Source organism: Procambarus clarkii, chromosome 21, assembly GCF_040958095.1.
Source record: "Procambarus clarkii isolate CNS0578487 chromosome 21, FALCON_Pclarkii_2.0, whole genome shotgun sequence".
In the NCBI taxonomy this organism is placed as follows: domain Eukaryota; kingdom Metazoa; phylum Arthropoda; class Malacostraca; order Decapoda; family Cambaridae; genus Procambarus; species Procambarus clarkii.
Genome location: NC_091170.1, coordinates 31854281 through 31872005, shown reverse-complemented (window position 1 = coordinate 31872005; position 17725 = coordinate 31854281). Strand labels below are relative to the sequence as shown.

The window sequence follows — 17725 nt, the reverse complement described above, 5'->3', positions numbered from 1 at the left end:
TGTTTGTAAACCGCCCTTTATGTAGCTAAGATGCGATAGCTGTTTGTTGAAACGCTTTTTCCCTTTGTTTAGTTGTTATAAGACCAAAGAGGTAACCCACTGTAGGCCGGAAATGACAAGAGAGTGAGGCAGCGCACAATATTATTGCCCCAGTCACTACCTCGACCGACACCTCGCCTTAAAAAAACAAAACTCGACAAAACGCAGCCACTTCCCCAAAAAATGACATGTATTTATATTTTTTCATCTGTTTACTGAATATAACTACATACAGGACTTAAAATATGCGCCGAAATTAGCCAAATGATGATCTCCAGAGACAAAGTAAGCAGAAGAAATGGTGAAATGTGTATACAAATTGAAGATATCACAGAAAACGTGAGCTACGACAGTCGGCAGTGTTTTGGGGGCACTAATGCAAAAGTTAGCACCAATACCAAGCAAATACATATTCGTTAACAGTCAACAGACTCGTTAACGTAACCAATCGACAGAATCAATTAAATTAAATAACATAATTATTAACGTATACAAACAACAGAATTAATAATGTAAACAAGCCCAATCGTTTGAAACAAATAAAATAGTTATGAATCTGAATAAACAAGAGAATAACAGTGACACACAACATAATCATTAATGGAAATATCTGAATAATGGACATATAGAAACAGCTTAATTATTTATGCGAACAGACTCGTTAAATTTAAGGATTTTTACAATTTAAAATAATCTACTTAGAGGTAGACAAGTCTACAACAGTGGAAAACAATAGTGAACAAGGAAAGGAAAAACAAGGGAAAACAACAGTGAAAGAGGAAAATTCTCTTACTAGCTTCACCCGGCAAGAAAATGACTTTACGTTCACCTTAGAAAGACTATTAGGTTAATTGAAAAAGTTAGCAAAAAAAATTATTACCATTAAATCCGTTCATCAACGGAAATTCCTATATATTAGGTTTTGTCCAAAATTTTGTCCAAAATTTAAAAAAAAAAGATTTGTCCAAACCAATTGGCCTCGATAAAATTATTTTATATTTCTCTAATAGAATTTTGTTTAAAAGCAGAGAAGGAGGTGTTACCTTGATTATATCTTGGGTCTTGATTTTTGATTATCTCTTCTTAAGGTAAACTATAATTATCATTTAATTGGGTTTGAAAAATTATACCACAAATTACTTGTTTGTAATAATTATGGCTCAAAGAGTTTCAATTCTATTTGCCATAAAATATCTCCTGTGGCTAAAACTTATTATAAAAATGCTTGTAAATCGACAGATAGAAAAAAAGCAAGATAATTCTAAAGATATTGATATCTTGAAGAATTTGATAGATGATGAAAAAGTCATTATTACCAGACCTGATAAAGGTCGTGGAATTGTACTTCTTAACACAATTGACGATTGTAATAAGCTCAATAGTATTCTAAGTGACATTTCTAAATTCAGATTGTTGAATATCGATGTGTCTTCTTTCGTGTTGAAACTGGAAGACAAATTAAATAAATTTTTAAGATATATTAAAATTATATAGGCGTCAAGTTTATAATGATCTTATAATGATCATTTTAATGATCATAATGTTATAATGATTTTACAGCCGGTTCTAAAGCAGGTTTTCCGAAAATTTATAAACAGGGTTGTCCAGTCAGATTTATAATCTCGTCTATTGGCGCGTTTAATTATAAATTTGTCAAAAAATAATTATAAACATTCAAACCTGACATTTACTTACTTAATCGAGGTTAACTCTTAAATTTCTCTTCTAGATACATTAGTTACTACTATTGGAAGTCAACTTATTACGTCAGTTTACCGTAAACCCACATTCACATGAATAGGTTTACATTATCTTACTTTTTGTCCAAAAATATATAAACTGAATACAATTAAAACTAATAAATAGATCCTTTAAACTTTGTTCCGATTATAAATTATTTGATATTAAAGTTAAGTTTTTGCATGAATTTTTTGTTTTTAATGCGTTTCCTAGCAAGATATATTAGAAAATTCTGAAGAGATGAACAAATCCACAAGGGCCGTGACGAGGATTCGAACCTGCGTCCGGGAGTTCTGAAGAGATTCTTAACTACCACATTTAAACTCATTAATGAGGTTCTCACAGTTCCTAAGAACATATATAATATGTCAAATTTACATGTTTATTTACAATATGTTATTAGGAAAGAACTTAGGAATATTCTGACATACTTCGCAAGTAAATTTCCAGTTCGTGTTCACTAACAATAACACTATTGAGGACCACTTCAAACGAAGAGATTCATTACCCCTTTGAACTCCGATCTGGTTTACCCGTTTTAATGTTCGAACTGTAACGCAGCATATGTGGAAAATACCTCACGAAACTTACAACGCCGTATCTGTGAACATATGGGAGTTTCTCTTGCCGTACTGCTCTGTCTGCCTCTTAGGCAATGTTGCATCCTCTGCTACTAGAGAGCACGGCGAGGATAAAGGCCAGGGGGGGGGCCAGATTTTCACCAAGCAGTTACGCAAGCACTTACGAACGTGTACATCTTTCCTCAATCTTTGACGGCTTTGGTTACATTTATTAAACAGTTTACAATCATTACACACAATGATTGTCACAATCAACTGTTGTTATTGTTATAAACAGCCTCCTGGTGCTTCGGAGCTCATCAAATGTTTAATAATTGTAAACAGCCGCCAAAGATTGAGAAAAGATGTACAGGTTCGTAAGTGTTGACCAGACCACACACTAGAAGGTGAAGGGACGGCGACGTTTCGGTCTGTCCTGGACCATTCTCAAGTCGATTGTCGACTTGAGAATGGTCCAGGACGGACCGAAACGTCGTCGTCCCTTCACCTTCTAGTGTGTGGTCTGGTCAACATAATTTAGCCACGTTATTGTGACTCATCGCCCGCAGGTTCGTAAGTGCTTCCGTAAGTGCTTCGTGAATCTGGCCTCAGGACCCTTTCACTTATAGTGATTTCGATGTTCTGTCTTGCGGTTCGTCTCACCTTGAACTTAACATGTTAGAAAGTGTTTCTTATTTTTTTTAATTAAATCAGAGTTGAAGAGCTCAAGGTCGTCGACTCAGTTGTTTATACATTAATTGTCATATTATCTTTAGTATTTGTTGCGTTCTTTTATTATTCTGGTTTTGTGTATATAATTTGTTCTTTTATCTAAATATAATTGTCTTTAAAATTTAATATTATTAATCTTAGTGAATAAATATATTGATATAGTTAAATGTTTTTAGCTAAACTAGCGTTGTAATTGTTATTACAACGCTAGTATCTAGATATATCGTGATCACAACCGTATCACAGTTGCTGTACGTTGCACAGGCATATGATCAGTTTGTGCAACAGCGCATTAAGGAACAAAGCGCTTAATATGCCACCTTATGGTGGCATATATGCCACCAAAGCGCTTAATATGCCACAATGTATTCTTTAAGGTACTTTTGACTCGCTAAAATGGAACTCCAGCTCGTTGGCCAGATACCTCCACATACCCCCACATACCCCCACATACCTCCACATACCCCCTACATACCTCCACATACCCACCACATACCCCCTTCATAAGATCACTAGCGGCTGCTTGTGTTCGTGCTTCAGTATAAATTGTTGTTTCAAACATGTTTGTGAAATATTTAACAGTTTGTGTAATAAGTAAGGCATTAACATAGACATATTAAAAGTAGTTTATCTCTGATTTGAAGCACGAACCGGTTGGGAAATTGACTTACATCTTTCAGTTTCCCCAAGTCTTTACTCACACAAGATGTGAGAATAATAAATCTCAATTTCTACCAATCGGATCCAAAGATGCGTACTTGAGGACGTATTGTAAACAGGAAAAGTAGCGGGCTGCTTGGTACGTCAGTCAGTAGTCATATTATATGTTACACTGTCCTCACCTGGGGCAGGTAGTCTTCCATAGGACGTTGTCAGATCTTAGTCTACCTTGATTTACCTGTTGCTGGTTCCGGGGATCGGTGTCCCCCTCTGTCCAGTCTCTCATCTGGTCTCCTGCAGCAAATTGAGCTCTTAGCACTGTGCATGCACAAGACCGTGACGAGGCTGTACAAGGTGATCGTTCGATTGAGCCCTAACAACCCATTCATCTCAACTAATAGGACACGTTTTTTACGTTCTGACTGCACATGCAGTGCAAGTAAGGTCTCAGATATCTACGTTTTCTATGCATTTGACTCGATGGGTTAGATGGGTTGCTTAGGTTTGTACGTTTCTGGTTAGGTTAGGAGGTTAGTTGTCTTAACCCAACCTTCTTCAACGAGAAACGTTACTTTTTTACCCTAATCACCTAATACGGTGATTAGAATGTTATTTGCGATACACTTGAGTCTCACTTGAAATCAAGAGTAAGATATGCTAGCATATCACGCGGGAATATATTCAACTTACTCAAGGGTACAGGTCATAGGTTTTTAATTTTATTCGACGTTCACGTAACAAAGTTGCTTCTGTTTTTCCTATTTTGTGAGATCTTTTTTTTGCAACCTATTTTGTTGAAAAAAGGTTCTCTTAGCATTAAGTTCCTAGTTATTGCGGGATGTTCAAGAAGAGTTACAAAATCACGTGATTCAGTTATGCGTAAGTATCCACGTAGGAGAAATATAACGAAAATATTCCGAGCGCTTTCATGATTTAAGACATTTTGAAGGAATACGTCTACTGTTTCCCCTTGACAATGTGTGAATCACGATAGCGCTCGGAATATTTTCCTTATATTTCTTACGCATTATGGGTTGTTGGTAATGTCAGACAAGTCGAATCACTTCAATATGTTAATGACAGTAGGGTGACCCGTATATGAACGCGGCTCATTACTTTATCTTTCATTTATTGTGGTCCAGGACGGACCGAAACGTCGTCGTCCCTTCACCTTCTAGTGTGTGGTCTGGTCAACATAATTTAGCCACGTTATTGGCTAAATATATATATATAGTGTATGTATTATATTACTCGATAAGTAGACAAGATCTCAACAAAACATGTCCACTGACCAGGGATATATGCACTGAGAGGTGTAACCTGTTTCTTGGTGTATATACTATTGTGAGTTTACTTTGGTACCTGCAGGACGTTCACGACCAAGGTATTCCTGATGTAAGTATCCGGAATACTTACATCATATTTACTGATATTGGTCAGTAAGCATTTGTGTGGCCCTCACAACTCTCAAGAGGTTGGCAGGCCTGAAGCTCAACACCAAACCTATCCACTGACACCGGTGTGTACACAGTGTATGTAAGCCTGAAAATAATAAAGTTTTGGGTAATAATACCCAAAACTTCGTGTGCCTTGTCGATGAAGATAACAAAACTGCATGATATAGCAACACAGATATGTTCAAAAAGGAATAGGCACCATTCCTTATGAACTCTCATTGATACATCACGACAATGTGATTTATCTGTAAAATGTGTTAAGAGTGAGAGATATACATAAAGATGAATGGCAAGTAGATCGGATTCATCATCAAATAAAACCAAATTTGGGCAGATATCAACAGTAACTAAAAATAGGTGATTGGAGAATAATGGTAGCCAAAGATGAAGATATAGGTGCCAGTAGGGTTCTTGAAAAATCAAAGTTGTAACCCTGTGTTTTATTCTGTAGGGGTTTACAAGGTGACTGTTGTTGCATGCAAGCCGTCGTCCGGCTGGGCACGGGCTTACAGCAAGTAAGCAACCTCTCACAGTAAGCGACTGTGAGAGGAACGTTATTGTGTTGATGATGAGCGGTGAGGCGTGGGTGGTACCACGCACGCACGCACGCCTGCACGCACGCACGCACGCACGCACGCACGCACGCACACACACACACACACACACACACACACACACACACACACACACACACACACACACACACACACACACAACTGTACACCAGTTGATTGACGGTTGAGAGGCGGGACCAAAGAGCAAAAGCTCAACCCCCGCAAGCACAATTAGGTGAGTACATACACACACACACACACACACACACACACACACACACACACACACACACACACACACGGATGGAATGCATTAGGCAGTGATGTGGTGGAGGCTGACTCCATACACAGTTTTAAATGTAGATATGATAGAGCCCAGTAGGCTCAGGAATCTGTACACCAGTTGATTGACAGTTGAGAGGCGGGACCAAAGAGCCAAAGCTCAACCCCCGCAAGCACAAATAGGTGAGTACAAATAGGTGAGTACACACACACACACACACAAAATAAAAGCAAATTTATCAAACAAAAATCCAGATGAGTAGAGTGTGAGTGAGGGAGACAGTCATAGACAAGACATGAAGAGAGAGGCAAAAACTGGGAAGATAATAAGTGTAGGGAAGGAGACGGGGCAGTAATTAGGTCAGACGCCAGAGTTAGCAGCACCACCTCCACCAGAAACTGACTGGAAGTGATGCTCTCACTTCAGCCCTCCCACGTGGGCGTATAGGCGTGCACTGGGGGCGGGAGGGAGGGAGGGCAGGTGGGAGAGGAGGCAGGATGGGACGGGAGGGAGGTGTAGGGGTAAGGGGAGAGCGAGCTGTCTTCCTGGCAATGTGGCTTACATTTGGACTAATGCGGAAATCCAGGTTGGTTGGGACTGGGTTTGTGAGTGTACTCACCTAGTTGTGCTTGCCGGGGTTGAGCTCTGGCTCTTCGGTCCCGCCTCTCAACCGTCAATCAACTGGTGTACAGGTTCCTGAGCCTACTGGGCTCTATCATATCTACACTTGAAACTATGTAGGGAGTCAGCTTCCACTACATTACTTCCTAATGCATTTAATGCATAGTGTGTGTGTGGGGGGGGAGAGGGTGCGTGTGTGCGCGTGCGTGAGTCGGTGTGCATGGTCGTGGCAGGTGTAAACGTGTGCGCGCGTGGGTGCGCGCTGATGGACACATAATTGTTTATTAAATATTACTGAGAGGCGCTGTTCGCCCGTAAGCAACTGTATTCAGTTTTGTGAACCTTCACTTTAAAATCATTTATCTCATATATTTATCATTTCACCCCAAATCACATTCAAGCGCATCAAGTAAAATGTAGATATTTATACTCTGATTTTTCCCTAGTAAATATGAGTGATAGAAAATGAGTGTTTGATCAGGAGCCATCCCTCTAGTGTCGTTGGGGACGAAGTAAATGTGTTCATATATATATATATATATATATATATATATATATATATATATATATACATAGAGGTGATGTAGGCTCTTGAGAAACATTCAGTGGTTTTGTTTAGAAACTCTCATGTCCTCTCTCAGCGTTATCCACCAGTGATCTGGCCGGCCTGGCGAGAGTGTGCCCTGGGACCATGTTATCCTGGCGCTGTGTGCTGTAGTGGCTTGGCTTGGCGGCGCTCTCTCTTATGGGTTGTGTGAGCAAGTCCAGTATTGGCGCCTTCATCAGTGTTGTGATTACGTGTCGACGCTATCGTGCTGCATCTGTCGCTATGGTTGTAAAGTTGTGTAATGTTTCTCTCTTGGACACACACACACACACACACACACACACACACACACACACACACACACACACACACACACACACACACACACACACACACACACACACACACACACACACAAACACACACACACACACACACACAAGACACGATATGACCCTTCTCGCTGCACTACCTTACCGTGTTGGTGGGAATGCGTGCTATGTTGACCCAAAGGACAGTTAAGGGTTTCTTGTAAAACCCATCCTCTACCTCAAGAATAGGAGACAGACTAAGAGTTCTGGAAATCGTCAAGAGATAAGCTTTGTGATCCCACTGGGACAATTAAATCCTCCTCGGATTGAACCACCCTCTACAGGAGTCGAGCCGAGATTGTAAGGTTAATCTAAAGGTTAGAAGAATATTGTAACTGCTTCCTGCTGTAAGTACCTGGAAAAGCTCAGGGAGTTCTACTCCTCGAGCCCGGCCTGACGCCAGGCTCGGCTTGTGATAACTTGATCCAACAGGCTGTTGCTAGAAGCGGTTCGCAAGCCCACATATTCACAACAGCCCGGTTGCTCATCAGATACTTTTTTGCACTAATCCATCAATCAACAATTCTCAGACAGCATTCATATTGATGTGCGCCTAGACCTGTAATTTTATTGTTATGATGAAAGATATGAATACATATATTTTTAGGCAACACTACCTGTAAATACAAGGCACTATTACAGGCAAAGAATTAAACATTAGAAGTTGGGATGGGCGTGATGACTTGACGATTTGCAGATAATAAATCTTATTTACCTGCTCACTTAATATGTAGAGATACCTTTCTTTTTTCACATGAGCATGTATTATGAGCCTCACCAACCTCACCTTATGACTTGTCTAAGAAAAGCAAAAATATATCACAGGAACATATTGGTGCTTGCTGGTCAGATGTACAGACTTAACAGTCTGTACCTTGCCAGACCTGGCGCTCCCTAGTGAGGCATGGCTTAGCGTCCCCTTTGAACACATTTACTCATCGAGAAGATTAACGATGTCCTTCCCATTATCTCGTTACCCAGCGCACGGTGAAGGACGCACTTCATGAGCGTATTGAGCACGTCGACACCGTCGTCAGTAAGAGCTGCAAGTGTTCACCCGAGTCACTGTTGTTCGAACTGTTCTCTCGGGTGAACAGTTCACCCGAGAGTCTCTTGTTTGTTGATGTCTCTGGTGTGATGCAATCCTTCCCCACGTGTGTGCTATATCTAGGCTAGATATAACACCTTGTTGGAATAAAACAACGTATCACTATAGATGTGGAAAGAAGCTCACAGATCCTTACTATAAATATAATAAAAATAATAATAATAATAATATAAAAAGAAATCACATTAAGGTGTATCACTGAGAACTTCAACTGGGGGCGTGTGCTTGGGAGTAGGCATGGTGTAGGTTCGAATCCTTCGCGTGGCTCCAATCGAGTTTCTCAAAAATAATAATGGCAATTTTCAGGCAGGGGACTAATGAGGCAGTGACAAATAATGTTTTCAATCGCTGTTCATATGGAATACATTATTACCTATAAGGTTTCCGACAAAGGCGATCAACAAGTGAAAGGCAGGTCCCAGGAGCTGAGGCTCTGCCAGAAATCGCATACTGATAAGTGAGTGAGAGTGAGGGATGAGTTGGGAGGGACATTTTTCCACACATTGCTACATGTGTCCAACACTCCGATTGTCCTCCAATGAGCTGCCTTCCTTTTGTGACGTCTCTCCTCGCAGAGCTCTTGTAAAGTTAACCACCGATTGTGAGTCATTGGCACGCGGCCCATCGTCCGCCAGGCACTGTGTCGCCTGACACACACTAGGGCGCCTGGTGGCTGAGTGGACAGCACTCAGTACACGTAATTCTGGGGACAGGGGTTTGATCCCCGGTGATGGCGAAAAAGAAATGGTCAGAGTTTCTTTTATGCTGATGCCCCCTGTTATCTAGCAGTAAATAGGTACCTGGGAGTTAGACAGCTGTTACGGGCTGCTTCCTCTGTGTGTGTGTGTGTGTGTGTGTGTGTGTGTGTGTGTGTGTGTGTGTGTGTGTGTGTGTGTGTGTGTGTGTGTGTGTGTGTGTGTGTGTGTGTGGAAAAAATGGATTGTTTGACAGTTGAGAGGCGGCCCGAAAGAGCCAGAGTTCAACCCCTGCATGCACTACTATGTGAATACACACACACACACACACATACACACACACACACACACACACACACACACACACACACACACACACACACACACACACACACACACACACACACACACACACACACACACACACACCATCCGTCAGACGCACACACAGTGTGGCTGTCTGGGGCTCTCACCGTGTCTAATGCCTCCCCCCCCCCTTATATTACTCTCCCTCACTAGGGGCGTGAAATATGCCCCCCTCCTTATCCCAGTGGTGTCAACGTCTCTGAGACAACAAATTTCCCGTTATTTTACGCCTCATTATTCAGCTCCAGCAGGTCATATTTTATTTCTTTGGAGGTGTATAATGTGGCGTCTACTTCACAGATTCAGATATATCCCGAGAGCACGGTGTGAGGTATGCTGGGGGGGGCAGAGTACGGTGTGAGGTATGCTGGAGGGCAGAGTACGGTGTGAGGTATGCTGGGGGGCAGAGTACGGTGTGAGGTATGCTGGGGGGCAGAGCACGGTGTGAGGTATGCTGGGGGGCAGAGCACGGTGTGAGGTATGCTGGGGGGCAGAGCACGGTGTGAGGTATGCTGGGGGGCAGAGTACGGTGTGAGGTATGCTGGGGGGCAGAGCACGGTGTGAGGTATGCTGGGGGGCAGAGCACGGTGTGAGGTATGCTGGGGGGCAGAGCACGGTGTGAGGTATGCTGGGGGGCAGAGCACGGTGTGAGGTATGCTGGGGGGGCAGAGTACGGTGTGAGGTATGCTGGGGGGCAGAGCACGGTGTGAGGTATGCTGGGGGGGCAGAGTACGGTGTGAGGTATGCTGGGGGGCAGAGTACGGTGTGAGGTATGCTGGGGGCAGAGCACGGTGTGAGGTATGCTGGGGGGCAGAGCACGGTGTGAGGTATGCTGGGGGGCAGAGCACGGTGTGAGGTATGCTGGGGGGCAGAGCACGGTGTGAGGTATGCTGGGGGGCAGAGCACGGTGTGAGGTATGCTGGGGGGCAGAGCACGGTGTGAGGTATGCTGGGGGGCAGAGTACACTGTCAGTCAGGGGTGATCAATGGTATGTCTTCAAGGTTCACTCTCTTTATATAGTGTGACAGGAAATGAGTGGCTGGTGATAGTAAACCTGCCTGTACTTTATACCATACTACACACTCACATGCACACGCGCACACGCACGCGCGCGCACACACACACACACACACACACACACACACACACACACACACACACACACACACACACACACACACACACACACACACACACACACACACACACACACACACTAAACGAGGGTCAGCAATCACACGAGGGTCAACAATCACACGAGGGGACAACAATCACACGAGGGGACAACAATCACACGAGGGGTCAACAATCACACGAGGGGTCAACAATCACACGAGGGGTCAACAATCACACGAGGGGTCAACAATCACACGAGGGGACAACAATCACACGAGGGGTCAACAATCACACGAGGGGACAACAATCACACGAGGGTCAACAATCACTCGAGGGTCAACAATCACTCGAGGGGTCAATAATCACACGAGGGTCAACAATCACACAAGGAACAACAATCACACGAGGGTCAACAATCACTCGAGGGGTCGACACAACCCACCATGTTGAGGAACTAACATGTTGTAACCTTCGCTTCACGTACCCTGGGAATTATATATAATTTGATGATAATTATACCAGGACTATTTAGAGAGTGAGGCGCACCCGTGAGGCCTGGGAGTGGGTGGGACGGGCGTATATCTGACTTATACACCTGTTGTGTGTCGCTCTCTCATCATACAAGTGGCGGGGGTGGGAGGGAGGTGGGGGGGATGGTGGGTGGGAGGGAGGTGGGGGGATGGTGGGTGGGAGGGAGGTGGGGGGGATGGTGGGTGGGAGGGAGGTGGGGGGGGTGATTGAAGGAATGCTAGAAATCGAGTTGGTTCAAAGGCAGATATGGAAGTGAAGTATGAGGCAAAAGGGGGAAAGAAAATAACTGGGAAGGATTCAGGAGCTGAGGGAGAGGGGGAGAGAGAGAGAGGGGGCTGTGTGAGGGACTAGATAGGGGTGGGGGGGGGGGTGGATAAGGAAAGGGGTGTGGGGCTTGGAGGAGAAATGGGTGACAGGGGTGGTGGTGGTGCGGGTGAAGGGATGTGGTGGTGCTGGTGAGGGGATGTGGTGGGTGTGGTTGTGCTGGTGAGGGGATGTGGTGGGTGTGGTGGTGCTGGTGAGGGGATGTGGTGGGTGTGGTGGTGCGGGTGAGGGGATGTGGTGGGTGTGGTGGTGCTGGTGAGGGGATGTGGTGGGTGTGGTGGTGCGGGTGAGGGGATGTGGTGGGCGTGGTGGTGCGGGTGAGGGGATCACAAGTGATGCCATAACTTCCTCTCCCAAGCATCCGTTCACCTGTTTCTTTAACCTCCTCCTCACTCAAGGTGTTACAATACCTCATAATCCCCCCTCACCTGCCACCCCTCACCTGCCACCCCTCACCTGCCACCCCGTAACCTGCCACCCGCCACCTACCAGCTTTACGACACTCTTCTCTGAACTGGCGCTTATTGAGCTCTGTGTAATGGATAAATGCAAGTTAAAAACGAAGATATACAGTTAATTGTCTGTGCATCCCTACTACACCATGCGGCTCTTTATAATCACCACATCCCTAATACTCCCTACAGCTCGTTATTAGGGATGTGGCGATCATACTCCCTACTACTACTACTACTGCTTCCTTAATAATCAAGAGGACAGAGATACAGTTTTGTCTCAATGTTTCTCCTCCCTTATCCCTAACTCGCCTTCTTTATCTCTACATCTTACCTCCCATATCCCCATTGCTTACCTCGCTTCTTCAGTCTCTCACTTCCTTTACTCATCTCTCTCATGTCGCTTCCCACCCATCTCTCACCGGGCTTGTCATCGTCTGAGACCTGTGTCTCCCAAGTCTTTCACCACCTTGTTCCTTCCTGTGTGTCACTCTTCCCCCTTACCTCTCCTGGCGTCTCTCCATCTCCCTCACTAGTAACTTTTATAGTCTCGTCTCTTATCGCTTCGTGTTCTCTTACTTCCCACTTGTTATTGTTCGCTTTGTTCTCTTGTCTTCATCCAGCATTGTCATTTCTGTTTTGGTCTTGATCTCATATCTTGACCTGCGTCTCTTATCTTGGCCTCGATTGTACAATATATCGGAAATCTCCTCAGCTCCTCAGAAGTGGGTCGTGTGCCTTGACTCAGAAAGCACTTCCTCGCTGACTAACAATGCTGAGGCGCTGGAACAAAAAACTGGCCGCCCTGTGGGTCCTGGTTTCTGTGAATGTATCGCTCAACTCATTGAAAAGTTCATGTGTTTTCTCATGTACAAGCCTTATGAGGCTAATATCCCTGAGCTTATCGAAATGACGCCGTAGCACTGTGCAAGTCTTCGGTATTTGCTAGTTTGTTGGGGCCTTTCTGAGTGTAGCAGCACCATTCAGACCGACCTACCTGGTATAGGTCTTGGCCAAAGTAGAGACTCATTTGTACTCCAGCGCCACTCAGGACATGTATATACGTTGTCGTTTGACAGAGGCAAAGAATGCTTTGCGAGAAGTCAACCGTTGTTGTTGTTTTATATTCAGCTACTGTAAAAAAGAAGTTCCAAGCAGCACGGGCTATGGTGAACCCGTAGTGGACTTACCTGGCACAGGAGCTGGGCTGTAACTGGAAGTCAACCACTCGTTTGGTATTACGTATGACCAATAGCACCTCACCCCTGCAAGTTGTACGTAATGTAACCCCTGCCACCAAGGATCCACCATCCCTCTGCCTCCGTAGATGTTGAAGAGAGCTTCAGTGAAACATGTTGAGCGACACGCATCAAACCAAGTGAAAAAGTGGATACGAATATTTCACTACACATATAATAAGCAATCCACAAAGGCGGGGATAAGAACATTCCATTCGCTTCGATCTGGGTGAAAACTATGCGTGGTGTCCTATCACTCGGACCACGGATGGTCTCTGTTAGGTAGGATATCAGAGTGACCTAACTGGTACCTCACTGAGACTTTTGAGGCCCAAATGACTATATGGATATTGTGAATGACTGACTGCGTTGTAACGAAGCTATTGATGAATTCGTTAATCTCATTCTCTTATTTCTCATTTTTGTTACCCTTTACCCTGATTTCCTATTCCGCTCATCTTTGCCCTCTTTTGCCTATATATTTACCCAATACTTCTTGTATACATTCTCTCTTACCCTCAACTTCCTCTCGTGTATCTCTCAGCCTTATTTACTTTCCACCTCCCTCTCTCTCTCTTCACTTATCTTCTCTTACCCTCGTCTCCTCTCATCCTTAATTTCCTTCCCCTCTCCTTTCTATTTTTTCTCCCTTCCCTCACCCACCTCCCCTCATCCTACTTTCCCAACCAGACCATCCTTTCCATGCAGTCATTCTTCCTTTCCCCTCTTTATCGTTTCCTTGCCCCATCGTCCTCGTTTATTTGTACTTATCTTCCTTCCTTTCCTCTTACCCTCATTTCCCTCATTTTGCCTTTCCTTCCCTTCAATGACATGCCCTCCAATCCTCCCCCTTCCCACCATTCCCCTACTCTCCCTCACCCCCTCTTCCCCTCGCCGCCTGAGGGGAGCCCCAGAGGTGGCGATCACCACCATAAAGGGAAGGTTCTCAAAATAGTCACCTTCAACTAGGAACATTACTGCCGCTTGCTCTGAGAAGGGGAGAGTGATGTTTGTAGGGTGAGGGGTGAGGTTGGTCAGGGGGGGTGAGGGGTGAGGTTGGTCAGGGGGGGTGAGGGGTGAGGCTGGTCAGGGGTGGTGAGGGGTGAGGCTGGTCAGGGGGGTGAGGGGGTGAGGCTGGTCACGGGTGGTGAGGGGTGAGGCTGGTCGAGGGGGGGTGAGGGGTGAGGCTGGTCAGGGGTGGTGAGGGGTGAGGCTGGTCAGGGAGGGTGAGGGGTGAGGCTGGTCAGGGGGGGTGAGGGGTGAGGCTGGTCAGGGGGGTGAGGGGGTGAGGCTGGTCACGGGTGGTGAGGGGTGAGGCTGGTCGGGGGGGGGTGAGGGGTGAGGCTGGTCAGGGGTGGTGAGGGGTGAGGCTGGTCAGGGAGGGTGAGGGGTGAGGCTGGTCGAGGGGGGGTGAGGGGTGAGGCTGGTCAGGGAGGGTGAGGGGTGAGGCTGGTCGAGGGGGGGTGAGGGGTGAGGCTGGTCAGGGAGGGTGAGGGGTGAGGCTGATCAGGGGGGGGTGAGGGGTGAGGCTGGTCAGGGGTGGGTGAGGGGTGAGGCTGGTCAGGGGGGGTGAGGCTGGTCAGGGGGGGTGAGGGGTGAGGCTGGTCAGGGGGGGTGAGGCTGGTCAGGGGGAGTGAGGGGTGAGGCTGGTCAAGGGGGGTGAGGGGTGAGGCTGGTCAGACCAGTTTCCACTGGACCACAGACCAGTTTCCCCTGGACCACAGACCAGTTTCCCCTGGACCACAGACCAGTTTCCCTTGCACCACAGACCAGTTTCCCCTGGACCACAGACCAGTTTCCACTGGACCACAGACCAGTTTCCCCTGGACCACAGACCAGTTTCCCCTGGACCACAGACCAGTTTCTCCTGGACCACAGACCAGTTTCCCCTGGACCACATACCAGTTTCCCCTGGACCACAGACCAGTTTCCCCTGGACCACAGACCAGTTTCCCCTGGACCACATACCAGTTTCCCCTGGACCACAGACCAGTTTCCCCTGAACCACAGACCAGTTTCCCCTGAACCACAGACCAGTTTCCCCTAACGACAGTATCTTGCAAGGGTGTGCAATAAATACGAACGCAAATAATTGACCACTTTCAATGCATACGGTTTGTCAGACCACCAGTATGGGGCACAAGAGCTGGAGCTCGATCCCACTAGCACAAAGGACTGAACAGCGAAGGGAAGGCGATAGAAGGATGTGTACAGAATGTATGTATGTATGTATGTATTAAGAGAGAGAATTTTACCCTTTGCAGTTTTGTAGTAAATTTAATTATATTTTCCTGCTGATTCTATTTTTGTCTTCAGCAAATTAATTTATTTAATAGCGGGCGAAATTCTTGAAGTACGTTGATATGTTTCTTGTTTTCTGGCCATCTGCATCTGTCTGTCTGTCTGTCTGTCTCTCTGTTAATGCCATACCTTTTTTGTTTGAAATCTTTTTTTTCTTTCGGTCAAGATTGTTCGCAACACATGAATGATCGTTAATACCGCCGCCAAAGTTCCCCTGTTAATGCAACTCACCCTCAGGCAATGGTCCTCCAATCGTACAATTTGCATTTAATTTCACTCATTTCAGCGCAAACATATTTTTATTCGGGAATAAATGCTTTTTCTAACTAAATAAGACCAAAATAATGTCGGGTGACGCCAAAGGAAGTCGACGGTGCCCTCAGATCGTCGACTTCTTTTGGCATGTCCAGCCGACTATGTTGGTCTTATTTCCTTATACAAGAAGGGTAGATCACAGTAGAATAATTATTCACATTCTACATTCATTGCCCATATTATAGTAAGGAAACATGTTATGTTGGGCTTTATTTGCCTCATTCCATGAGGTTTTGGGTAATTTTACCGACCCGTTTTATCTTAGTCTCGTCAAATGATATATTTAGTGTATATAATTAGTCTATATATACCTGGTTGATGGGGTTCTGGGAGTTCCTCTACTCCCCAAGCCCGGCCCGAGGCCAGGCTTGACTTGTGAGAGTTTGGTCTACCAGGCTGTTGCTTGGAGCGGCCCGCAGGTCCATATACCCACCGCAGCTCGGTTGGTCCGGCACTCCTTGGAGGAAACTATCTAGTTTCCTCTTGAAGATGTCTACTGTTTTACCAGCAATAGTTAGTTTATAGTTTTTCTCCCAAGGAATACCACATTGATTGACTGATTAACTAACTTATATATGTTTGTGTTTAATTGTTATAACGCCATTTCGTATTGCTACAGTTTCGTAAATCAGTTGTAGCAGTCATTGTTCGTGATTGTAGTTGAGTGTGGAGAAAGGGTTTACTTATATGGGTTTACAGGTAGAAAATGTTGTGTTGTTAAGCCCTACTTGTTCCCTGAGACTAACGCACGGCTTCCTTCCCTTGCCAGATAGCCTTCAGGCTCCACATACCAGGAAAAAGCCCTACAATAGCTTGCTATATTAAGACTAGTGTAGCGGCAAAAATTGCCTGTAATTTTGGTGGGCGACCCGTAGTTTGTGTGGGTGGTGGGGGCGGTGTTGTGCTGGTGGGGGCTGTGTTGTGGGGGTGGGGGCTGTGTTGTGGTGGTGGGGTGGTGGGGGCTGTGTTGTAGTGGTGGGGTGGTGGGGGCGGTGTTGTGGTGGTGGGGGCTGTGTTGTGGTGGTGAGGGCTGTGTTGTGGTGGTGGGGGCGGTGTTGTGGTGGTGGGGGCTGTGTTGTGGTGGTGGGGTGGTGGGGGCTGTGTTGTAGTGGTGGGGTGGTGGGGGCGGTGTTGTGGTGGTGGGGGCTGTGTTGTGGTGGTGAGGGCTGTGTTGTGGTGGTGGGGGCGGTGTTGTGGTGGTGGGGGCTGTGTTGTGGTGGTGGGGTGGTGGGGGCGGTGTTGTGGTGGTGGGGTAGTGGGGGCTGTGTTGTAGTGGTGGGGGCGGTGTTGTGGTGGTGGGGTAGTGGGGGCTGTGTTGTAGTGGTGGGGTGGTGGGGGCGGTGTTGTGGTAGTAGGGTGGAAGCAGCAACAGTCATATTTGAGGGTCGCGGTGAGGAATGTGACACTGTCATGTGTCATCCCCACCACCCACGCCACCCACGCCACCCACGCCACCCACGCTACACCCGTCACTCTACCAACACCGCCCCATGCTTCCCCTCACTTCTGTGACTCTACCCCCCCCCCTCCTCACCCCACTCTCACGGCACTCTACCGCCACCCCTCTCCTACCACACCAACCATCTACCACACCGCTCGCCTGCCAACGACCCACTTCAGCACACACTTCATATACAAATCAAAAGTCAAGGAAAGTTACATCACCCTCGTCCACAAAGACTGGAGATGTCTAAAGTGTTCCTGCCCTGCCTCAT

At 46.0% G+C, this 17725-nt stretch overlaps 1 protein-coding gene across 1 annotated transcript in view; it reads left to right on the top strand.

Annotated features, from left to right (window-relative positions):
- The window catches only part of LOC123760648 (uncharacterized), a 370968-nt gene that overhangs the window by 221720 nt on the left and 131523 nt on the right, over positions 1-17725 (top strand). The window lies entirely within an intron of this gene.